Source organism: Anolis sagrei, chromosome 2 (genome assembly GCF_037176765.1).
Source record: "Anolis sagrei isolate rAnoSag1 chromosome 2, rAnoSag1.mat, whole genome shotgun sequence".
Taxonomy (NCBI): domain Eukaryota; kingdom Metazoa; phylum Chordata; class Lepidosauria; order Squamata; family Dactyloidae; genus Anolis; species Anolis sagrei.
This window is the reverse complement of record NC_090022.1, coordinates 104,735,299-104,761,305: the sequence shown is the minus strand read 5'-3', so window position 1 is coordinate 104,761,305 and position 26,007 is coordinate 104,735,299. Positions and strand designations below refer to the sequence as shown.

General features: G+C 41.7%; 1 protein-coding gene across 1 annotated transcript in view; it reads left to right on the top strand.

Annotated features, from left to right (window-relative positions):
• DOCK2 (dedicator of cytokinesis 2) overlaps positions 1-26,007 on the top strand; it is a 343,321-nt gene that overhangs the window by 76,721 nt on the left and 240,593 nt on the right. The gene's annotated exons all lie outside the window — the stretch shown is intronic.

Here is a 26,007-nt window from a genome sequence, read left to right as displayed (position 1 = left end):
TGCAGCGACTCATTGCGGTTTGTGGTAAATCACTGTTTCCATTTTATAGATGTAAAATGAAAAATTCTGATCACTTAATGAATCTGTTGCTTATAACTTTTTTTATTACTTTGAGATTTAAACATTTGGATTTTAATGCTGAAGATGGCTTTAAATTGTGTCCCCTGGGGAGGGAGATAATATTTGTAAGGGCTGGAGATAACTAGCTCAACAAGAGAATAACCTAATAGTGGGGGAAAACAAAAATCTTCAATAAGTAGCTGGAGGGTTGGCCTATCATCTTATTTGCATTTACACGAATGCACAGAGCATTGGAAACAAACATGAGGAATTTGAACTAGTAAATAAAGCAAATATGATATAATAGATATAATAGATATTGCTGAAATCTGGAACAGATGATGACCCATTCAGGAAAAAGAGATGTAGTAATAATTTCAACTATCCTGATATTTGTTAGAAGACAACCTTTCAAATAATTCCTCACTTGCTTTGCAATCAATTTCATGATCCACAAGGTAGAAGAGGCACCACAGGGATCAGATTTAGACATCCATTCTGGTTTCTTGTCTCCCCCCCCCCCCCCCTCATTGGAACTGTATGAAATTGTGTCCCCAGTATTTTGCTTTTCAGAAATTCCCATCCATCATGGAATCCTTTCTCTCTTAGTATTCCTAACCATGTGATTATTCTCATTTTTCCCTTAAAGCCAGCTTTTTGGAAGTCTGGAGTGTACATCTGACTATGCTTGCCTTTCACTTTCCACTGTATAACAAACTCCAGTAGGCTACAACGAGTCCTAAGGATGGCACCACTTCCAGTCCATTTACCAGGTCATCACTGCTGTGAGGATCAGATTTTAAATATCTGATCCCCATGGTGCCTCTTTCAGTTAAGATTTAAAAAGAATGTGTATAAGAAATGGGGAAAGGGAGAAATAACAAAAAAGAACTCAACAAATAGTCAGCATATATATGGGAAAAGTTAGAAAAGCCAAAGCATAGAATGACTCAAGTCTGCTAGAGAAATTATGTCTATAGAAAAAGAAAAGAAACAAGGAAATGGTAGTACCACTGTATACAAATGGTGGTTAAATGCTATTAGGTGACATAGAAAAAGCAGAATTGCTCAACATCTTCTTTGCTTTAGTCTTCTCCCAAAAGATAAACAGTAAAGAAGCATTATTATTATTATTATTATTATTATTTATTTGTACCCCGCTAGCATCTCCCGAAGGACTCGATGCGGCTTACAAAGGCCAAAGCCTCAAATAACAACAACAGACAATAACAATATAATACAAGCAAATTAAAAACATAAGCAATAGCAACAACAAAACATTACACTATTACGCAATAAAACCAGGGCCGGGCCAATGAAGGGTACAAGTTAAAATGCTGGGTGTAAGAGATGATATGTTGGGATTCTGGGCAAGTGCAATTTGCAGAGAGTCTTAAGCTCTAATAAAGTGCTTCTGGGACGTAGTGCTGGAGGTTATCCTGTTCCGGAAAGGCACATTGGAATAGCCAGGTCTTCAAGTTCTTCCTAAAGACTGCCACCGTGGGTGTTAGTCTAGTGTCTTTGGGGAGGGTTTCCAAAGTCGGGGGGCAACAACAGAGAAGGCCCTGACCCTCGTCCCCACCAAACGAGCCTGCTACGCAGGTGGAATCGTGAGCAGGGCCTCTCCGGATGAACGGAGGGAGAGCGTGGGTTCATATACGGAGATGCAGTCACGCAGGTAGGCAGGTCCCAAACCATTTAGGGCTTAGTAGGTAAGCACCTGCACCTTGAATTGGGCTCGGTAGGTAAACGGCAGCCAATGGAGCTCCTTAAACAGGAGGGATGACCTCTCTCTGTAAGGGGCGCCAGTTAACATCCTGGCCGCCGCCCGTTGAACCAGTTGGAGTTTCCAAGCCGTTTTCAAGGGCAGCCCCACATAGAGCGCATTACAGTAATCCAACCTAGAGGTGACTAAGGCATGGACCACCCTGGCCAAATCAGCCTTTGCAAGGTACGGTCGCAGCTGGCACACAAGTCTTAGTTGTGCAAAAGCCCTCCCGGACACCGCCGACGCCTGAGCCTCAAGCGTAAGTGATGAATCCAAGAGGACTCCCAAGCTGCAGATCTGTGACTTCAGGGGGAGTGTAACCCCATCCAGCACAGGTTGCCACCCTATACCCCGATCCAGTTTACGATTGACCAGGAGGACCTCTGTCTTGTTGGGATTGATCTTCAGCTTGTTCTCCGTCATCCAGATAGCCACAGCAGCCAGGCACTCGTCCAGCACTCGAGCGGCCTCTGCGTAGAGATGGCACCTAACTCCAAAACTCCGGATGACTTCTCCCAGCAGTTTCATGTAGATGTTAAAAAGCATGGGAGACAGAATAGAGCCTTGCGGGAACCCACAAAGGCCAGGGGTCCGAGCAGGCGTCTCCCAGCTTCAGCATCTGGGATCGACCCTCCAGGAAGGACCGAAGCCACGACAGAACCGTGCCCCCAAGAACGATCCCAGAGAGTCGTCCCAGAAGGATACCATGATCGATGGTATCGAAAGCCGCTGAGATATCCAAGAGAACCAACAGAGTCACACTCCCCCCCGTCCAGCTCTCTACGGAGGTCATCCACCAAGGCGACCAAGGCAGTCTCGGTGCCGTGGCCAGGCCTGAAACCAGACTGTGACTGATCTAGATATTGATGTCATCCAGAAAACCCTGGAGCTGGGAGGCGACCACCCGCTCCAGCACCTTGCCCAAGAAAGGGAGGTTGGAGATTGGTCTGAAGTTGTTCAGCACCGTGGAGTCAAGGGAAGGCTTTTTAAGAAGTGGCCAAACCACAGCTTGTTTCGATTGAGATGGAAAAATCCCCTGCTCCAACAATGCATTAATGATCAGCACAAACCAATCTACCAACCCCTCCCTGTCCAATTTAATTAGCCAAGACAGGCAAGGGTGTAGAGCCGACGTGGTTGCCCTCACAGCGCCAAGGACCTCCTCCATGGTCTCACGAAGAACAAGCCTAAAAGAATCCCACAAAGTTGGACAAGCAGATGCCTCAATCACCTCTCCTGGAACTGTGATGAAATTGGAGTCCAGCTCAAGACGTATCTGAGCAACTTTGTCTGCAAAATGGTGTGCGAACTCGCGACACCGTGTTGCTGGGTCATCGAAGGTCTCCTCCACCACCGGTGGGTGAAGGAGTTCCCCGACAAACTGAAACAACTCCAATGATCTATTTGTTGCAGACGCTATATGGGTAGTCATGAAAGATTCCCTGGCGGTATACGCCCTAAGAGAGGCAATAGCTCGTGCTTGGTCAGACACGTCCCGAGATTTCCTCCATTTGCGCTCTAGCCCCCTTCTCGTGTGTTTCAACATGGTCAACTACTCGGTGAACCAGGGAGATGGCCTGTCTCGACGCAACGAGATGGGGCGTTCGGGAGCGATCGTATCTATCGCCCTGGTCATCTCCCTGTTATAGAGATCAACCAAGGCGTCGACAGGATCGCCAGGCTCCATGCCAGGAAGAACCCCAAGATTCCTCAGGAAACCATCCGGATCCATCAGTCTCCTGGGGCGGACCATCTTAATTTGTCCTCCACCCCTGCAGAGGTTAAGGGTCACAGAAAGTCTAAAACTGATCAGATAGTGATCAGACCATCGCAAAGGAAGGATGTTTTGTTCTTCCACTCTGATCATTCCGGTATCCGCCACAAAAACTAGGTCGAGTATATGTCCAGCCTGATGAGTGGGTCCAGATATAACTTGTGAGAGCCCCATGGTCGTCATGGCGGCCATGAAGTACTGAGCTGCTCCAGTCAAAGTGGGATGTACTGCCTTGGACTGTTGTGACATCCCCTTCGCTGGAGATTTTTAAACAGAGCCTGGATGATCATATGTTGAAATTACTTTGATTGTATATTCCTACATTGCAGAGGTTTGGACTTCAAACTCTTATGATTCTGTGTATAACTGAAAGTGATTTTGACTACAGTGTGCCCTTTTGAAAAATACATGAAAGTCACCCTTGAGGTATATAATCTTAAAATTTGAGGTTTCTAATATGTATGCTATAAAGAGGAATCATTGTCGCTTGTTCCATTGCATTTATAGTTTCTACACAAGACATAATATTAAAGATAAATGAATAGAACTTCAATTATGTGAAGAGTAGAGGACCATTAGTAATATCAAGGGAAGAAACACATTCTATGAAGTGTAATGTACCAGCATGTATGCACCACATTTGGATAGTCAGCAGGACTTCATTTATATTATAATTCAGATAATTATAATAGTCCTGTGAGATGGACCTGTATTATTATTGATGATGAGAGAAAGCAGCTGGACTAGACATCTCGAGTAAGTAAACACTTGTTTTGAGGCTACACAGTTCAAGAATTGAGGAAGGAATTGAACTGTGAAATTCAATAATCATATCCTTACAGTACTGAAGGCCAAACAAGGAGAGTGGCTATTCCCTATGATTAATCCATTTTCCTTCTCATAGTGGAGCTTTCTCAAAGATATATATCTTAACAAACAAACTTGTAAATTGTTGGACTCACAGACGGCTTAAAGGGCCACACTCAGAGTTCGTTCCAAAACAGAGTTTATTAAAGCAAAGGAAAAAGACTCAGAGGCACTTAACTCAATGTCTCTGGTCAAAACTCAAAGGTAAAACCAGTCCTGGTTCAAAAGAGCAAACAAGAGTATAATCTGGATTTTCCGGACAAAAGAACCGAAACAAACACAGTACTCTGAAGTCACACAAAAGGCACAACATGCAAATGGTTAACAAATCAGAGGAGCCTCAGGGAGGAAAGCGTAGTCAAATGAAGTCCAGGGTCGTAGCAAGAGGAATCCAAAGTAGCAAAGTTCCAAAGTCCAAAGCAGTGTCGTAGTCAAGCCGGTCCAAGGTCAAGGAAGGGGGAAATCCACACTCAGGAGAATCCAATCCGAGTCGAAAGCACACACGAACAGGAGCAGCAACCTGCAGATCCCAAACCCAATGTCGAACAAGAACAGGCAGCGACAAGTCCAAACAGTACCCAATGCACGAACGTATACCAACACCTTGACTTCTGCAAAGATTCCACATTTCTGAACCCACTTTTATTACACATCATCATCATCAGAAGATGAACTGACCACCGCCCCATGATGATCCCTTGCAGCTGCTCCCAACTCTTCACGTGAGGACCCACTCCCATCCCTCCATCTTCTCCATCTCCTGTCAAGACTTATATCCCCCCAAGAGTCAGCTGTATTCCCTGGTTGCCAATCTTCACTTACAAAGAATCCCATAAATGTATCACTAGATGTTGGCTCCACACAAATAGCTTGCACTTCCTTTACCTTAGTCCAATCCACAGTGTCATCCGCGTTTTCCCCACTCTGTGACCTATCATCCCCAGAGAAACCCTCAAATGATTCCTCATCCGTAGGTGCTGTAAGTATATTCCGGATCCTCTTCCTTTGTCGCTCCTCATCTGATTCCTGCTCCCGAGTAACCCTCTTTCTTCCTCTATTCCCATCCATTGTGTCTCCCTCCTCTCCTTCACTCATTGACCCTTCATCCCAAGGGAACCCTTCAAATGAGTCCTCACCTGTAGGTGCCATAAGTATATCCCGAATTCTTTTCCTCTGTTGTTCCTCATCTGACTCCTCCTCGCAAGTAACCCTTTCCCCCCTTCTGTTACCCATACTACTGCTTGCAACGTTATTTGCAGGCTCTACTACAACATAAATTGTTGGGACACAGACGCCTTAAAGGACCAGACTCAGATTTAGTTCCAAAATAGAGTTTATTAAAGAAAGAAAAAAGACTCAGAGACACTTAATTCAGTGTCTCTGGTCAAAACATAAAGGCAACAATCGGTTCTGGTGCGAAAAGGAAACTGAAGCAATAATCCGGATTATCCGGAGAAAAGAACTGGATTAACACAAAACGCTCTGAAAGTCACACAAATTAGCACAGCGGGCAACTGGTTAACAAACAAAAGAACTGCAGTGAAGAAACAAAGTCTGAGGTTGAAGCAAGCCGAATTCCAAGGTAGCAAAGTTCCAAAGTCCACGTAGGTAGCAACGGTCAAACTGGTCTGAAGTCAAAGAAGGGGAAATCCACACTCACAAGAATCCAAGCCGAGTCGAAGTACACATGAATGAAAGCAGTAACCTGTAGAACCAGGACCCAGTGCCAACACGAGACAGGCAGCGACAAGAACCCAACGCATGGACATAAACCAACACCTTGCCTTCTGCGAAGATTCCCCATTTCAGAGCCTACTTTTATTTACACATCATCAGAAGATGAGCTGATCTCTGCCCCATCATTATCTCTTGCAGCTGTTCTTGATTCCACACGTGAACTCCTACTCCCATCCCTCAAATTTCTCCATTTTCTTTCAAGACTTAGATCCCCCCAAGACTCAGATGTATTTCCTGGTTGCCAATCCTCATTATCAGAGAACCCCATAAATGTGTCACTAGACGTCGGCTCCGCACATACATCTTGTACCTTTTTTATCTTAGTCCAGTCCAATGTGTCATCCCCATCTTCATCACTCCCAGACCCATCACTTCCAGAGAAACCCACAAATGATTCTTCATCTGTGGGGGCAGTAAGTATATCCCGGATCCTCTTCCTCTGTCGCTCCTCATCCGATTCTTGCTCCCGTGTAACCCTCTTTGTTCCCTTATTCCCATCCATTGTATCTTCTTCCTCTCCCTCACTCATTGACCCTTCGTCTCCCAAGAACCCTTCGAATGAGTCTTCATCGGTAGGTGCCATAAGTATATCCCGGATCCTTTTTCTTTACTGTTCCTCATCTGACTCCTACTCACAAGTACCCCTTTCCCCCCTTCTGGCACCCATACTACTGCTCGCAACGTTACTTACAGGCTCTATTACAACATAAATTAAGTCCATGATATGACCTAACACACAAAGTACATTCATTGTAAGATATACAGTTGATCATTTTTAAATATATGCCAAATGTATCCATTAGTTTGGCATTGATACAGCTTACTGTTCATTGGTAATGCCAAAAGGAGTCATTACAAATCTGTGGGACATTAAAACATTACTTCCAACTAAATGCAAAATGAAAAAAATGATACCATATTTTTTCCAACTTTAGCACGTTCTGCATTTTTCTAAGTTTGCCATTTCTATGGTAACAGTAGGCTTTCAGTCACCCAGCAAGACTGATGGGGAAAGGGGGTCCCATTTAGAGACCGAATCGAAGCAAACAATAAAAACTTCTTGTTTTTGGCAGGGAAGAGGTTTCACCTGGTCTTGGAAGAAATGTTTTACATTTGGCAGGGAAGAAAGTCGCCATATGAGATAGATGATTGCAGGTAGTTACAAAAGACAGTGGGGGCATCATCTTCTTTGTTACCATGCATGGTTGCTCCTTATTGATATCAGCCATCAGCTACTCAGTATCATTGTAAGCCCATTCCAAAAAAAAAAAAAAGTAAGCCATTTCTCCTGACCTACTTCATGTTTACTAAGCTATTTTCTTCCTCTTTTGTGCCTCCCCAAATTATATTAGGGGTGCTAGCCCAGTCTTAGTTTCCCCATTCCTTTTAGTTCTGCACTGAGTCTTTGCATAGAACTGAACACATTATATACAGACTGACATACGAGATGATTTTCCTCTTGCTTTGCCACTTATCAACACAGAGGACATACAAATTCTTTAATTGTCATCCCATAGTCTCATGCTTGAAAGCATATGAGAAATTGTAGCAATTCATCATGGTACAAATTCATTTTTGTAGCCACCAATTTGCATTTAGTGTGTAAGAGCTTTTACATGTCAGATGCTTCTCTGCCATGTTGAATTATATGCAAAACTGCCAAAGAGAATACCTCTCAGGCATTTTATCACCTCCTGCATCTTAGTTCTTCTTCTGCTTTTACCTGAATCACCATTACACTGCCTTAAGTACCTTTTGGCAGGATAATGTGTGTATGACAAGATACAAGAACAGCAGTAGCATCCCATGATTTGTGCTGGTGGAAAGACCAACCAGCTCCAACTAATGTAGTACAGGAGTTGCCTATTCATAACTACTGTGATCACAGATGAAACAACTTTTTTTTCTGAAATGGCATCTTGAAATATTTGCTGTCAAAATGAAAGGAATAATAGAGGATATCGGCTTTAATCAACCTTTGTAAATAGTAAAAAGGCTTTTGAGGAGTAAGTTTTTGTGGGCTATACTTCAGTTTGTCATTCCACAAAAATCCAATTGCTAGTCTGTAAGGCACCATAAGACTCTGTTGTTTATGTTGCAAGGGGCTTGAGGCCACAATAATAACAGTCATTAATAACAGTTTTCTCTTTCTAAGAGATAGTAAAATAGCTTGATTATTTTGTCCTCTGCTCACTGTCAAATGGACTGAGATTACATTAAACCCAACAATCTAGTAATTAAAACAGTGCTTCCTTAAAAATGTACAAATAGCTGCATTTCCAGCAGAAGCAAGGAAACACATGAACCAGCTTTTCCCCTTTTATGAGATGATTGCTCAAATCATAACTCAAGCTAGGAAAGTCAGCAGAGCCTTTACATAACAGTTTGCAAATGCATGCATATGCAGCAAGATGGATATGGATCTATAAGGATTTTCTCCCTGTTGCATAATACTACAATTGGAGGTCACCCAATGGATTTATTTTATTTTTTGGCAATAGGTACAGAGAAAATAAAAGACGTCACAGTAGGTGTGATTAATTTACAGAGTTCATGGGTCCAAGATGTGATAATGGCTATCAGACTGAATAGCTTTTTACAGAGGTCACACAAACAGACAGCAAATAATTCTATCAATGGCTAGGAGCCATTACAATTGTATGGAACTTCAATGTATGGGAGGGCATCATGCCCTCTTTTCTGAGTGGAGCGGAAAGGTGGTGGTGACTTTAGCTGCTTGCGTTTGCATTCTGCCTGTGGAATCCCCAGAAGCATTGGACCCTGGGAGAAAGAAAAAGTGAGACTGGATAGAGCTTTTGCCTGATTCTGGTCTCATCTTACATGTTTTTGCCATTGGTAGAATGTAGAGAAAGACTCCAGTGCCGAAGTGGGAAACTTCAAAAGGTCTTGGCCAATTCTTAAACCCATCAAATTCCACCCCATGTTTTGAAACGTTTAAGAAAAGAAATCAAACCTGGAAGTAGCTGAAAGTTCAGATCTAGTGTTGCATTCCCCACTCCACCTCCATGTTGGGAGGATAAGCCATGTTGTGATTAAAGATTTTGGGGAGCAGATAATAAAAAAAAGTTTTTTTCATTAATAGCATGAAGAACACAGGGAGTTCTGGGGAAAGAAATAGTCTACAGAAGTGGACTTCTGGTCATAGGAGGTTCACTTTGGCCTCTCCCTCCCTGCTTTAGAAAATGTTGTCTATATCATCTTAAAAAGATACTACAGCACATTACTTTATGAAAACCGACAATGTTTGGATCAAATTTTGTAGGTTAATTTGAAACAAATCTTTGCTTTTAGTGTTTGAAAAATATACTAGTGATTTATAAAACAGAAATGCATTTTGGACATCCACATATTTATTATTTGTTTTAAATATATATAATGCTACCCCATCCATATCCATTTGGGTAACCTTAAATACTGCAAAGGTTTGGTGAAAGCTGATTGTCTTTGCAAAAAAACATTGTGATTCTTTTCACTAATGTTGTTCTGCTGCACATTCAATAATTTTAGCTATAACAATGTTATCCACCAGTTTTTCAGAGCAGATGATAAGCTGATTTGCCTAAAAAAATGCTGATTCTTCCTTAGATGCCCTTTTACGGGCAATATTAGGGAAGAAGAAAAATGTCTATGGTGTTTCTCTACTCTTGGTTACCCAGAAGTCAGTGTAAGAAAATACCTTTGGGGAAAAAAAGAGTGCCAATTGTCTTCTATCAATAAAGATATGTTGTTCAGAATGTTTCCAACTATTTATGAGAAGTGATTTGCAAAACAGTCAGGCCCTCTTTTTCTCTGTTAGTAAGAGAAGCAATTCATTTTTAATTGTGCCTAGAGGCTTTCACAATGGACTCAAGAGCTTGTACAAAATTTAATGAGAGTAAATAAATGAACAAACTCTTTTCATGTTGGAATGCTGCGATTTTCTCTTCAAACAGAAAAGCTGAAACCAGTCAAAATAACATAAAATGGCATTTTATTCCCTTGTCTCACTAGTTTAAGAAAATACTAAAACATAGTATACAAAAATGACAAGGCTGCAAGGAATTAGTTTTGATTTTGTCCAAATAGTTTAAATTCAGCATCATGCTACCAAACATAATTGTACAACTTTCTTCATCTCCCCTGATGTCACCTCTCTCTACATGAACCAAAAACTTGCTTGGAGAATGAGCCATCTTGGAGTCTACTCAGCATGGCTAAAACAGGGACAAAAGCCACATCCTTCCACCTAATGTTCTCAAAATAATTTTTGTAAGCATGGTCAACCACAGCAAAGTGAAAGGAAAAGATTTCTGAAAATACTGTGTTGAAGATGTTGCTTAGGATATTGATACATTGTGCTTTGATTTACTGTATAGTAATTTGGATCTTTTGAAGTCAGGTATTTCTCTCAAAGGGCACAAATCATATTCCACTCCAGGAAGCTTTCTGATTTTGGAGGACTTTTTTTTGCATAGAGTTGTGCAAATCTGTGAGAGATTAATAAATTAAACCTTAATATAAAAGTTATGGTCTTTATCACAATCTGCTCCCAGTCTTATTTCTTCAGAGAGAATGGAACTTCTTCATATTCTGCTTCCAATTATATAGCATATTTGATTTTTATTTTGGCCATCAGGTGATGTCCATGTAAACTGTGCCTTTTGTGTTGCCTGATGACTGTATTTGAAGTAAATGAAGTAAATGAACTGTTTCCCTCACAAACGTTAGTGAAGCTGTTCTCCTCTGTTACTTTATCTAATCAAAATTCTCCTACAACATTTGATTCTGCTCTCTTTCCTACTTTTGCATTCCAGTCACCTATGATTGTCAATTTGTCCTCTTTCAGTGTATTTCTCCTAAATATAAATCTTTTCCACATCCTCATCCTTGTAGCTGCTATTCTGTTTATTGTAGAGGTAAGATATACATCTTCTATTCACATTTAACGTGGTATAATACATATGTGAATAAACTGTATAAATGCTTATACTAAATTCCCAAAACAAATAAATGTGAAATTAGTCAATCAAAAAATCATTTTATCTTTATCTGCAAATCCATTTCTTCAGAAATTAAAGCTTGTTCATGCATTGGCCTTGGGGTGGCCCTCGACCCATCCAAGTTCTGTGAATTGTCCTTTTTCTGACTCTTCCCTAAGGAATTAATTTTCTCTTCCAGAAGCATCTGGAAGAGACAATTCAGCTCTTAAATAGGTCACAGTGCCCCCGGTAATATTTAAACATCAAATAATACTGATATTTCAAATGAGACATGGACTTTTGGCCACTTATTTTAAGATCTTGGCTCTTTGTAGTATTTTTGGCAATCTGTGTATCCCCTGGAGTGTTATACAGGCAAAAGACTCCCCCCTACCCCAATTTACTGCAGTTGCCTACCCCAATCTACTTTAATAAGCTTTCAGTTATCTTGCTCTCCTGCCTTTCCCCACCTTCTTCTTTCCTCAAAATCACATCATGTGGTGCAGAGCACTGGAGCAATGAACCACATATCCCAGTCTCCTAGAGGATCTCTGCGGTGGATGCCTTCTTCGTTGTCTTAATTTGTGCCAGTACTATTCTTCTCTGTCTATGGACTCGTCTCATTTATCTGTCATACCATCTTCTCTTGTCTTTGAATTTTGTAGTGGTGTTTTCCTCCTCAGCTCATTCCCTTCTTCCCTCACCTTGTGCCAACCTTTTCTGCTCCTTTCCAATTATCAGCCCTTTCTTTACCTTCTACTCTTGCCAAATTTCATTATCTTGCAATACTGTATATCCTTTTTCTTGCTTTTTGCATACCTCCACTTAGTTATCTTTCTCTCCTTATTCATCTTTTCCACATCCTCATCCTCTTCCCATGCTCCCTGAGCCCTATTGCTCTTACCTTTCTTTCCTCCCTTTTCCCCTCCCTCATATCAATGTACTCCTCCTTTGCTTCTTGCATCCCATGCTCACACTGGTTACTTTCTCTTCTCCCTATTCCCTTCCTCACATCTCCATGTGCCTTGGCAAAGCACCCATAACTTCCTTCTATCCTTCCCACATTCTCTCTGCCTTCTACTCCCTCCCATGCCCACCTCATAATTTGGCAGTGTATTCCTCTCTTGCTTCTTGCACTCTGTTACCCACACCACTCACTCATCTTTTCCTCACATCTCAAGACTAGTATCTAGTGGCCAATTTGAAAGAATTCCTATGTGGTTTGCTCCATTCCTGATCTCTAGAAGGCTAGGAATATACTTTCTTTCTGAAGCAAAAACTTGAAATCTGGTGATGGTCCAAAGAGGATCCAAGTAACATGCTTAGAATCCAGGTAACATCTATACAAACTGAAGGTATAGTAACGTTAATCTAATTCAACCCCTGCCATGCAGGAATATTAAAATTAAAGCATTTCCAAAAGATGGCCACCCAGTTTCTATTTAAAGCACTCCATAGCAAATCAATGTAGGGAGAAAAACTGCCGATATTGGAGCCTGTAAAGTTTACTTTACAATACATACATACAATACAATACATGGAGCGAGAGTTGCCAGATGTTCAAGCTGGGTTTAGAAAAGGTAGAGGAACGAGAGACCAGATTGCCAATATCCGCTGGATAATGGAGAAAGGCAGGGAGTTTCAGAAAAACATCTATTTCTGCTTCATTGACTATTCTAAAGCCTTTGACTGTGTGGATCATAATAAATTGTGGCAAGTTCTTGGTGGGATGGGCATCTCAAGCCACCTTGTCTCTCTCCTGAGGAATCTGTACAAGGACCAAATAGCAACAGTCAGAACTGACCACGGAACAACAGACTGGTTCAAGATTGGGAAAGGCGTACGACAAGGCTGCATACTCTCACCCAACCTTTTTAACTTGTATGCAGAACACATCATGCGATGTGCGGGGCTTGATGAATGCAAAGATGGGGTGAAAATTGCTGGAAGAAACATTAACAACCTCAGATATGCAGATGACACCACTCTGATGGCCGAAAGCGAGGAGGAGCTGAGGAGCCTTCTAATCAAGGCGAAAGAAGAAAGTGCAAAAGCCGGGTTGCAGCTAAACATAAAAAAAACCAAGATTATGGCAACAAGAATGATTGACAAATGGGAAATAGAGGGAGAAAATGTGGAGGCCGTGACAGACTTTGTATTTCTAGGTGCAAAGATTACTGCAGATGCAGACTGTGGCCAGGAAATCAGAAGACGCTTACTTCTTGGGAGGAGAGCAATGTCCAGTCTCGATAAAATAGTAAAGAGTAGAGACATCAGACTGGCAACAAAGATCCGCCTAGTCAAAGCCATGGTATTCCCTGTAGTAACCTACGGATGTGAGAGCTGGACCTTAGGGAAGGCTGAGCGAAGGAAGATCGATGCTTTTGAGCTGTGGTGTTGGAGGAAAGTTCTGAGAGTGCCTTGGACTGCGAGAAGATCCAACCAGTCCATCCTCCAGGAAATAAAGCCCGACTGCTCACTGGAGGGAAGGATACTAGAGACAAAGTTGAAGTACTTTGGCCACATCATGAGGAGACAGCAAAGCCTAGAGAAGACAATTACGGATGAGAGGGCGGATCTGGCATGCATCACCGAGACCTGGCTGGATGAGCTGGGGGGAGTAAATCTCACCCAGTTGTGTCCACCTGGTTTCGGAGTGCATCAGCAGGCCAGACAAGGGGGGCGGGGAGGAGGGGTCGCAGTGGTCTTCCGGCAATCCATCGCCGTGACCAGATGCGTTGTCCCGCAAGCTTCTGGGTTTGAATGTGTCCACTTGAAGGTGGGGAGCCGTGACAGTGTGGGGTTCCTGTTGGTGTATCGCCCACCCCGAGATCCAGCAGCTTCCCTGTCTGAGTTAGCGGAGGTGGTCTCTAATTCGGCCTTGCTCTCCCAGCACCTGGTGGTGCTGGGAGACTTTAACATCCACGCCGAGACCACTTTATCTGGCGCAGCTCAGGACTTTATGGCCACCATGACGGCCATAGGACTGTCACAGATAATATCTGGCCCCACGCATCAAGCTGGGCACACTCTCGACCTTGTCTTTGTGGCGGACGATGAATTGATCAGAGTGGAAGATCAAAACATCCTTCCAGTGTCATGGTCTGACCATCATCTGATCACATTTAGACTTACTGCGACCCTAAACCTCCGCAGGGGTGGAGGACAAATTAAGATGGTCCGCCCTAGGAGACTGATGGATCCGGATGGATTCCTGAGGAATCTTAGGGTTCTTCCTGCCTTGAAGCCTGGCGATTCTATCGACGCCTTGGTAACTCTCTATAACGGGGAGATGGCCAGGGCGTTAGATATGATCGCACCCGAACGCCCCATCTCGTTGCGTCGTGACAGGCCATCTCCTTGGTTCACCGAGGAGCTGGCTGTGATGAAGCACACGAGAAGGGGGCTAGAGCGCAAATGGAGGAAATCTCGAGATGTATCTGATCGAACACGGGCTAGAGCCTCTCTTAAGGCATACTCCGTGGCCATACGGGCGGCCAGGAAGTCATTCACGACCGCTCGTATAGCATCTGCAGCAAATAGATCATCGGAGCTGTTTCGGGTCGTGGGAGAACTCCTCCACCCACCTGCGGTGGAGGAGGTCCCTGATGACCCCGCAGCTCGGTGTCGCGATTTCGCACACCATTTTGCAGATAAAGTCGCCCAGATACGCCTCGAGCTCGACTCCAATTCCATCACAGTGCCTGAAGAGGTGACGGAGGTACCTGCTTGTCCAATCTTGTGGGATTCTTTTAGGCTTGTTCTTCCTGAAACCGTAGAGGAGGTTCTTGGGGCTGTGAGGGCGACCACCTCACCTCTAGACCCATGCCCATCTTGGCTCATTAAATCAGCCAGGGAGGGGTTGGTTGACTGGTTTGTATTGATTATCAATGCATCGTTGGAGCAAGGGATTTTTCCATCTGGTTTGAAACAGGCAGTGGTTCGTCCACTCCTCAAAAAAGCTTCCCTTGACTCCACGGTGCTGAATAACTACAGACCAGTCTCCAACCTCCCTTTCTTGGGTAAGGTGCTGGAGCGGGTGGTCGCCTCGCAGCTCCAGGGCTTCCTAGACGATACCAACTACCTAGATCAGGCACAGTCTGGTTTCAGGCCTGGCCATGGCACCGAGACAGCCTTGGTCGCCTTGGTGGATGACCTCTGCAGAGAGCTGGACAGGGGGAGTGTGACCCTGTTGGTTCTCCTGGACATCTCAGCAGCTTTCGATACCATCGATCATGGTATCCTTCTGGGTCGTCTCTCTGGGATGGGCCTTGGGGGCACGGTTCTGTCGTGGCTCCGGTCCTTCCTGGAGGGACGCACCCAGATGGTGAAGCTGGGAGACGCCTGCTCGGACCCCTGGCCTTTGACCTGTGGGGTCCCGCAAGGATCTATCTTGTCGCCCATGCTCTTTAACATCTACATGAAACCGCTGGGAGAGGTCATCCGGAGTTTTGGAGTTGGGTGCCATCTCTATGCGGATGACACACAACTCTACTACTCCTTTCCACCTAATTCCAAGGAGGCTTCTCGGGTGCTGGACGAGTGCCTGGCCGCTGTGTCGATCTGGATGAGGAAGAACAAGCTGAAGATCAATCCCGACAAGACAGAGGTCCTCCTGGTCGATCGTAAACCGGATCGGGGTATAGGGTGGCAACCTGTGTTGGATGGGGTTACACTCCCCCTGAAGCCACAGGTCCGCAGTTTGGGTGTCCTCTTGGATTCTTCGCTTACACTTGAGGCTCAGGTGTCGGCGGTATCCGGGAGGGCCTTTGCACAACTGAGACTTGTGCGCCAGCTGCGATCGTACCTTGTGAAGGCGGATCTGGCCGGGGTGGTCCACGCCTTGGTCACCTCTAGAATGGATTACTGCAATGCGCTCTACGTGGGGCTGCCCTTGAAGACGGCTCGGAAACTACAATTGGTCCAGCGGGCAGCAGCCAGGATGCTAACTGGAGCTCATTATCAAGAGAGGTCAACCCTCTTGTTCAAGGAGCTCCACTGGCTGCCATTTATTTTCCGAGCCCAATTCAAGGTGCAGGTGCTCACCTACAAAGCCCTGAACGGTTTGGGACCACCCTACCTGCGTGACCGCATTTCCATCTACGAACCCACACGCTCGCTCCGGTCATCTGGGGAGGCCCTGCTCGTTATCCCACCTACGTCGCAAGCGCGCTTGGTGGGGACGCGGGACAGGGCCTTCTCTGTGGCGGCCCCCCGACTTTGGAATGCCCTTCCAAAAGAGCTTCGTCAGGCCCCTACTCTGGCAGTTTTCAGAAGGAACCTAAAAACTTGGCTGTTCCGATGTGCCTTCGCAGATTAGGAATCCCCATCCCAAGTCCTAGATGCACTTTAGCACAACTAATGTTGCTGCACACCGCACTTTAATCCTACGTTCCTCCTGCCATCTCAGCACTTTTAACCCTGTACCCCATTGCGCTGGCCGAACCAGTTTTAATAGTGTCTTGATGTATTGTCATTGTGGTTATTTTGCTTAATTGTTTGATTTGCTTTGTTTATTGCTGTGTTATGTTTTCTATTGTATTGTGTTTTGTGGCTTCGGCCCGTGTAAGCCGCATCGAGTCCTTCGGGAGATGCTAGCGGGGTACAAATAAAGTTAATAATAATAATAATAATAATAATAATAATAATTATGCTGGGGAAAGTGGAAGGCAAAAGGAAGAGGGGCCGACCAAGGGCAAGATGGATGGATGGCATCCTTGAAGTGACTGGACTGACCTTGAAGGAGCTGGGGGTGGTGACGGCCGACAGGGAGCTCTGGCGTGGACTGGTCCATGAGGTCACGAAGAGTCAGAGACGACTGAATGAATGAACAACAACAACAAAGTTTACTTATGTGCCCTACAGCTCCTGGAATACTCCCCACATGCTAGGTGGGGGATCCTTCATGATGTCTGGATAATACTGGGAGTCTGAATAAACTATATTTACAGCACATCTACAAAATTATATATATATATATATATATATATATATATATATATATATATATACCTTATCACCAGCTGTTAGGAAAGAGATTACTCACAAAAAGCTCTGCTTGAACTTGTTTTTCCTCTCAGAAATACTTTTTATTTTGTGGTTGTCCTGAGTATCTTCTGAAGGGCACCTCCAAAAGAACCAAAGAAGAGCTGATCCTGGCAGCTTAAAAGGAAGGGGGAGTTGGAGAAAGCTTTTGATTGGAACCTCAATATTTTCCTGAGTTGTCCTATTTATGCTTTTCAGAAGTCAGGTTATCCTGAAAAGAATGCTGAATAGTACTTCCACAACTAGTAATGCTTATCAGATTAAATCTTTCAGGAAAGAAGTGTGTACATTTCCTTGAAACTGAGCAAGCTTCCTATTTTGACACTTGATACTGACTTATTTTTGTATAGGCAGTTCTAGAGTTACAAACATCTAACTTAAAAATAATTCATAGCTAAGAATGGGGTGTGTGTGTGTGTGACAACAGGAAGTAAGATATATTGACCCCTCAAAAGGGACATTCACCCCTGAAAGAGTTTTCATGGGAAAAAGTTGTCTCCACTGAAGCTTTATCACCAATCCTTGTTGCTACACCAAGCCAAATTTTTCAAAATCCAATTATCACAGGGACAGAAAGTGCAGTGAAATCTTCTGAATAGGGGCACAGACAGAAAAATAAACACCACAGGGGTGTTAATCCTTCCCTATGCTATCATAAGCTTGTGTGTGTGTGTATGCACACATAATACACGTATGGCTGGAGTTACACTTAAAAATGTAGCTGTTCCGACTTGTAAACAAATTCATCATAAGAACAAACCTACGGAACCTATCTTGTTCATAACTTGGGGACTGCCTGCAATTGCTTTTCCAAAATTTAAGTCTTTAATTTTCAGGTTGTTCACCTGAAATTTATGTGGATATCATTTTAGCAATTTTTATTGAAAAGGACAAAAAAGGAGACACACGAACACCCATTCTCTCTCTCTCCTTCCCTCTCCCTCTCTCTGTTATGGGAACTGTGTAGATACTGTTGAACTGCAGTTCCCAGTAATTCTTATCACTGGTTATGCAAGCTAAGGCTGATGGAATTTGCAGTTGAACAACATCTGGAGAGTCACATGGTTTCCATCCCCGATTTAGTACTTAACAGTAACACAATACTGTAAGTAATTCATGACCTGAGAGCAAATGGCTAAATTGCATCCAATCTGTGATGAGCTGGTTTTATTTTTATTTTCCTTTTTGTATAAAGCATTTGTTTATCTGATCAAAATAAGAAGTATCTGCAATTAGGATGAATTCGAATCTGTATTGCTTTCTGGATCTAAGTCTCCTGAAAGCTTAGATAAGTCTAAATCTCAGTGGCTGCTTAAAGGATGTTGAATTTCCTCTGTCGGAGATTCGGTTGGACCTCTTTCCACTGCCAGGCAAAGGCCTTATTTAGGCTTTAAATTCATGTGGCAGAAGAGTCCTTTAAAGGAGTGTGCTGCTATCTTTTTATTATGTTTTAATTATATTTTAAACTTTACTTTCAATAGAATTGTTCATGCAGTTGTTTTTAAAATCTGTGTTGTCTAGGGTCCCTGATAGTAGAAAGATGGAATGTAATTTAAATACATAATCATAAATGGATAAATTAATAAATATCCATACCCACTGATGCGTTACTTTTTTGCTCCTATATATTGATATATATTGCTTTCCAAGCTAAGCACAATGTGTTTGCATTTATCACACAGGTTTAAAAGAATGCAAATGGCATTCACTTGTTGGGGAGGCTAACAACTATCAAACCGTTGTTAGTGGAAAGAGGGATTTTAACCGTTTCGTCTCACCTTGTCTTTCTGAAGAGTTTATTAATGCTTGGACCATAAGCCATTTGCATACAAAGCAAATGACTACAATCAAAAAATACAACATGGAATAGACAGTGTATAGATCTAGAATGCTTTTTTTTAAAAAAATCAATAAATTGAAAAATTGAATACAAATAACAATGGTCCATTCCCAGACCAACTGGCTATAGTATCAGCTATAAATCTTGTCCGAATTTTTATTGCTGCCAAGGTGAAAAGAGAACTCTTGTAAGTTACCATAGATTCAGAGGAAGAAATATGGTGCAAGCATGATAGGAAATGTTTCTGAGGAAAATCCCTTGATGGCATCAATGCTGAATTTCTTTTTAATGCAGATATCTGTTTCAGAGAAGAGATTTTTCTCAGGGATGCAGTAAGAAGGAAAGAGCCAATTCCTTGCTGCAATCCTGATCATTATCACTCTCCAATGATGCTATTTGCATTTTTATTAAAGACATGTACATTAAAAGTAGAGTTATATTTAACCCCATGTGTAGTTTATTATTATAGTTATATTTTACTTTATTTATATTTCACTTCATGTGTAGCATTTTAATGTATCCATTCTGCTAAGAATAACACTAGAAGCAGTCAGCAACATAATTAAAAACAGTTCAAACTACTGGAAGACGGAAATCATTGTAATAAATAAACAAGATGAAGAGGCAAAAAGTGAAATACTGTATTCTTTTTCTCCTCCTTTCTACTGACAATTAAAGATATAAGTTTAGATCTCACAGACATTGGTTCATTACATTGCAGTTCCGATTTTCGGCAGCCATATGGCGTGAGTGGATATGATGCTCTTTACCTACAGGACTTTAATATTGCTTGGGAATAAATAAAGTCACACTGTTCTACTCTGCACCCTGAGTTTTTAAAGAAAATATTATTATTGTTATTTGTTATTATTATTTTGCCATAATTGCACAGGTGCAGTAACCATCATGCTGCAATTATGGAATCATAGCAGTACTTTCCATTTGCAAGGAGCATTGCAACTATAGTTTTGGCATGAAAAGAAGAAAAAAGTATGCATGTGCTATATAGGTCAGGCCTGAGTAAGATAGCAAAGTCAAGGGAGGCAGTATGGAAGACTGACTGCAGAAACATACATTACTGAAGCAGCATCATATTGCTATTGGGGAGAAGATGTGGAGGTTATTGTTTCCATACCAGTATGTTTCCATTTGCTTTAACCTGTGATTCCCAACCTTTTTTTTTTTTTTTTTTTTTGACTAGGGACCACTTTGACCAGGGACCACTCTCCAACATTAGTACCAAAAGGGTTACGAATTGGTTTTTTGTCAACTTTAGATCGGTTTAGTTCTTTGGGGAGCTGATTCAGAAAATTGCATTGGATAGACCACATCAGCTCTAGTTTCTGATACAGAACATATGCCATCTAGTAATCGTGATCTGCTTGCCCACAGAAAACCATATTTAATAATCTAGAGCTGCGGACCTTAATTTAGGTCTTGTGGCCCACAGGTTCGGAACCACTGGCTTAAACAAAATAATTGCTACCAGACAAAAAGGTGGTATGAAAAAGCCCTCTGACTAGAGCACTATCCAATCCTACATTCTTTTTACAGAATGGCTAGTTAGTGACAAGAAGCCTGCCAGCATGGCAGCTGCACCCCACTCCCCATATCTCTAATTCCCCAGCAACTAATATGGAAAAGTGTACTGTTTCTTAAGCTTGGTTGATCCACAAAAAAAATGGTTCAAAACTTGTTTCGCATTTAGGGGGGTGCAAGTGGTTCGATTCTAAAGTCAATTCCGATTTTCACAGATTTTTTTTCCAAAACATTTTGAAACTTCCGAGGCTTCTGAATCCTTGTGTTAATGGTTTGAAAGTGTTATTTCCTGTTTCATTGGGTGGTCTTTACTTTGAAAGTAGTTGTTTTACTCCAGAAGCGGGGAAAAGCAAGCAGAGGAAATACCTTCCTTCTCTGGTTTAAAACTGGCTTCTTTGGCTTGAGTTTAATTGTGTTGTGCCCCGCCTTGAAAATTGTTGTTGTTGTTGTGATATTATTATGATTATTATTTTCTTCCTCATTTTCAAAACAGGATGAGCAGGTATTTAGACTTGGCATGTGCACAATTGTGCTAAGTATATGTATAACTAGTGCCATTCCAATATATTGTGTTAAAAATACTGCTACTGCAATACAACTATGGTTGCATCTACATTATGGAATTTATGCTGTTTAATGCACCACGGCATTAAACAGCATTTAATGCCATGGCTCAGTCCTATGGAATCATAGCAGTTATAGTTTTACAAGGTATTTAGCCTTCACCAATCTACAACTCCCAGGATTCCATGGCATAGACCCACGGTGGTATCAAATTACATTCATTCTATAGTGGAGATGCACTCTATGAAACAAAATACCAACCATCTTACACCACAGGCTTAAGGAACTTTCACACCACCATTTAAAATAGGAGCTCTTGCTTCAAATTAGCCAGGAACACTGTGGCATAATCTAACTCAGCCTATGCAAAATCTTCCCAACCACCTTCTCTTCTTCCCCTAAAGCCACCTTCTACCAAGTTTTCTTCTTCATGTTATTTCCACTCCTACAATCCACTAAAAGTATATTATGGGTGCAAATGAATAAATAGTGGAAAGAGTTCACCACTCTCTTCTTTCCTCCTGTTTCCCCCCCAGTAAATCCCATGCTATGATTCATGGTGATTTATTAGCAACCCAGTTCTGCACCTGGATTTGGAGCCATCATGGCTAGTTTAGTCTTAGGACAAAATGAAAAGATGATGTAAGCAAACAGTAGTAATAACAGCTGAATCATTTGGTTGCATAACACTTACCCTGGGGTTGCTCTGCACATCAATTTTTAAAGCAGTTTTTAAGCGATGTAGCTAAAGGCAATTTTTTTTGCTGCCTTATATACCATAATTGCAAAGGAAAATTCAAACTCTTTTATAAAGCCTAATAACTATGTTAAAATGTGTTGCTTACTGGTCTTTTCAGTAACTAAATTGTACAGAAGTGACAGCGTATTCAACCATCAGTAAACACGCATATCCGCACATCCACAGTCAAACCCCAGGCAGTGAACATTCATGTGTTGTAAAGATATTCCAGCTCTTCTGAAAACATAATCAGTTTTAAAACTGCCAGTTGAATTAAAGCTGCACCATAAATATATAAGAGATCCTTTGTGAAAATGGTATGCCCTAACATAAGCAAATTTAGAGCATTCTATATATAAAAATAAATTTTGCAGAACATTTTAATTAGAGGCATATTACAACTGGTGGTGTATATATATATACTACAATATAGCCTTAGATGCTTTTTGCTTCTCAAAATTACTTTATCAAGAAATCTCTGGGGTTGCATAATTTTGTTTTGACCTAGAAAACTGGTCTCGTCTCAGACGGCAACAAAGGATTTGAGGCTGCTGCTTTCTTAGGGTCAAATCAGATTAAAAAGTGGGTGGGTTTGAATGAGTTCTTTTAGATGTTATTTTTAAAGTCATTTCAAGAGGTGATAGCTTGATCAGGAAAGCGTACTTTCTGTGTTGGGACTGGTAGTACAGGCAAATAGGTCCAAAAGCTTCCTTAAAATAAAATCTTCCCTTAGCTTCAGTTCTAGAAAGAAGATAATATGGTCTCTCAAGTTGAGAGAGGTTCCGGTGTGCAACACTTACGCAGATTCAGTTTCTATTGGGAATCAATGTGGGTGTTTGTTTTTTATTGTTGAGTTTGTTTGCTATACAAGTAGGGCATAGTTCAAATGCCAAGTCTCACAGAACTGTCTCTTGTTCTGAGCCCAAAGTGCAGTTCCTGAGTATGCAGAGAGTAGGAGTGAAGCATAACAGCCTTTATAAGTAGTAAGGGTGGAGATTATTTTTCAGTTTCTTATGAAATGGCATGGCTATTGTTTTTATACTACTAGATTACACCATCCTTTGCTGTAAGTAGAGGATGAAAGTCATTGCCCTCCTAGGTATTATCCAGTCATCCAAAGGACTTAAAATCATCAGATTCCATGGATACATGGCACTCACATTTCTTGGGCTATTAACTCTCCTTTATCAAATCCAGAACTTTGTCTAGATAATGCCATTATTTACCCTACAGTGATACTACTATTCGCAGCAATCTGAATATGAGACTTATTATAATATTGACTCAACAATGTCCTAGGAACTCTTCTTACATACCTTATTTTTGGCAACCTCTTTACACATACTTTTTTTGTGTGGCGGCTACCGGATTTTTAGGGTTCAGTCACAGAACCTAATAACTCCCATCACACCCTGGATAACTACTTCTGTGGTGGCTCCGTGCTGGAAGTGCTGTCGCAAAAATGGTGATGGCGGACAACAGCAGGCTCTTCGTTTTTCCATATGGAAAGATGGATTGAGCTGCTGAAAAAGAGCTTCCCTCTATGTGACAAGGAATGTGGAAATCACAATAGAATGGGGCGTGGGCTGACAGGTCCCCATGCCCCCATCGTGACCCCTGCTAGTATTGCACTATGTCAGACAAGTAGTATTGCACTACCGTTCACACAGTACTAATAATTCTAGAATGATTCCTTCCACAATGCATTTAGCTTTTTTAATGCATTGATACAATATGTTATATGCAGAATATATCATGCGATGTGCGGGGCTTGACGAATGCAAGGCTGGGGTGAAAATTGCTGGAAGAAACATTAACATCCTTAGATATGCAGATGATACCACTTTGATGGCTTAGAGTGAGGAGGAGCTGAGGAGCCTTCTAACCAAGGTGAAAGTAGAAAGTTCAAAAGCTGGGTTGCAGTTAAACATAAAAAACGAAGATTCTGGCAACTGAACTGATTGACAACTGGCAAATAGAGGGAGAAAACGTGGAGGCAGTGACAGACTTTGTATTTCTAGGTGCAAAGATTACTGCAGATGCAGACTGCAGGCAGGAAATCAGAAGACATTTGCTTCTTGGGAGGAGAGTAATGACCAATCTCAATAAGATAGTGAATAGTAGAGACATCCCACTGGCAACAAAGATCAGCATAGTTAAAGCAGTGGCATTCCCCCTAGAAACCTATGGATGTGAGAACTGGACCATAAGGAAGGCTGAACAAAGTAAGATAGATGCTTTTGAACTGTGGTGCTGGAGGAAAATTCTGAGAGTATCATGGTCCGCGAGAAGATCCAACCAGTCCATACTTCAGAAAATAAAGCCCTACTGCCCATTAGAGGGAAGGATATTAGAGGCAAAGATGAAGTACTTTGGCCACATAATGAGAAGACAGGAAAGCTTAGAGAAGACAATGATGCTGGGGGAAATGGAAAGAAAAAGGAAGAGGGGCCGACCAAGCACAAAGTGGATGGATGATATCTTTGAAGTGACTGGCTTGACTCTGAAGGAGCTGGGAGAGGTGATGACTGACAGGGAGCTCTGGTGTGGGTTCGTCCATGAGGTCAAGAAGAGTCGGAAGGGACTAAATGAATAAACAGCAACATAATATCTGCATACCTGAGCATAACAACTGTTGCTGTGTGTTACCATAGTCTCACTGAAAGATTTAGAAAATTCCTAGAGAGAAATCCTCTTTAGGAATTTTCTTGGTCTTTCAATGGTACTATGGTAACTTCTGATTGAAGTGTATCATAGACTCTTCTGAAAGACCTTGAAAATATATGCCTGTGGCTGTACTTAAAATATCTACCTGTTTTGAATTACATAAAAATTCAACTTAAGAACAGACCTACAGAACCTATCTTGTTCATAATGCCCTGCAGTTATTTTCTGCACATGAACTTCCTGGAGAAGTTTTTTTTCCATATCATTGTGGAAAAATAGTTCACGTTGCGCTGCATGCAAACAGCAGCCTGAAGAGCAGCAGTCACATGTGAAAAGTAGTAGCATCTATTCAAATGTAGTGGTTTCCATGATGCTCACTGATGTTCTAACAATGTGTGGCAGATCTGTGCTTTGGTCCTAGATTTTGCTGCATTATTGTTTTCTTTTAGGATGCCCATCTATTGGAAATGTATTTAGAAAGAACGTGAGGGGATTGGTTATTCTTTCAGCTTAATGCTTGAGTTTAGTGGTCCTTCCCTAATGTTTTTTTTCCCTATAAAAGTTGATGGTAGAGTGGAAATTTCCTTTCTTCATAGTTTACACCCTCTCCCCTGTTTTCAGCAACTATAGAAGTTGCTATAGTGAAATCTGCAAAGGTTCTTTCACTTCATAAATGGTTGGATAATGTGCAGTATAAACACTTATCTGATTTGCAGCAGAGGTCCTTACTGTGGCTTAATTGGGTTTTTATAGCTGTATTTTTCCTAACATAAATTTAAATGAAAAAAGAAAACCCCACAAGTGGACATTATGAGGGGCTGTTCTTGAAGATATACAATATATACCATAGAATGAGTATTTATGCACAACTGATGAGAATTTATGCACAACTACATATTGAAAACACTTTTATAGGTAAAAACAATTTCAAAAGCAGTTACTATAAGTTTTGGGATAGAGGAAACAATAGATTAATTTATGATTATGTCTGCTATTAAAGAAATCTTAAGTGAAATGAATATAAACAATTATATAAATTTCTATTAACACTACTAAAAAGTCACTATAGCCAAATTAAGGTCTGGAAAGATAACGATTACATCATTTTAATAGCAAAGATTAACATGGTAATTTGAATATTCATTAATATATTCATATGAGTAATGGAAAATGTGGATGAGTTGGCTCACAATGTGCCATAAATAGCAAGAAATCCATTTTGCATAGCTGGCATATTTTGTCCTACTTTGTGTCAGTTTCTGCAAAGTCTAATTTTCTCTTATGCACACCACTCAAACTTGTAATTATGTGTAGTGAAGAGTGACAAGAACAAATTACTGTTTTCTTATATATATATTTATGTATATGTGTTAGACTGTGTACCACTGAGAGATTTTTAAGGCCTGTATGAAACTGATGCTGAATCAC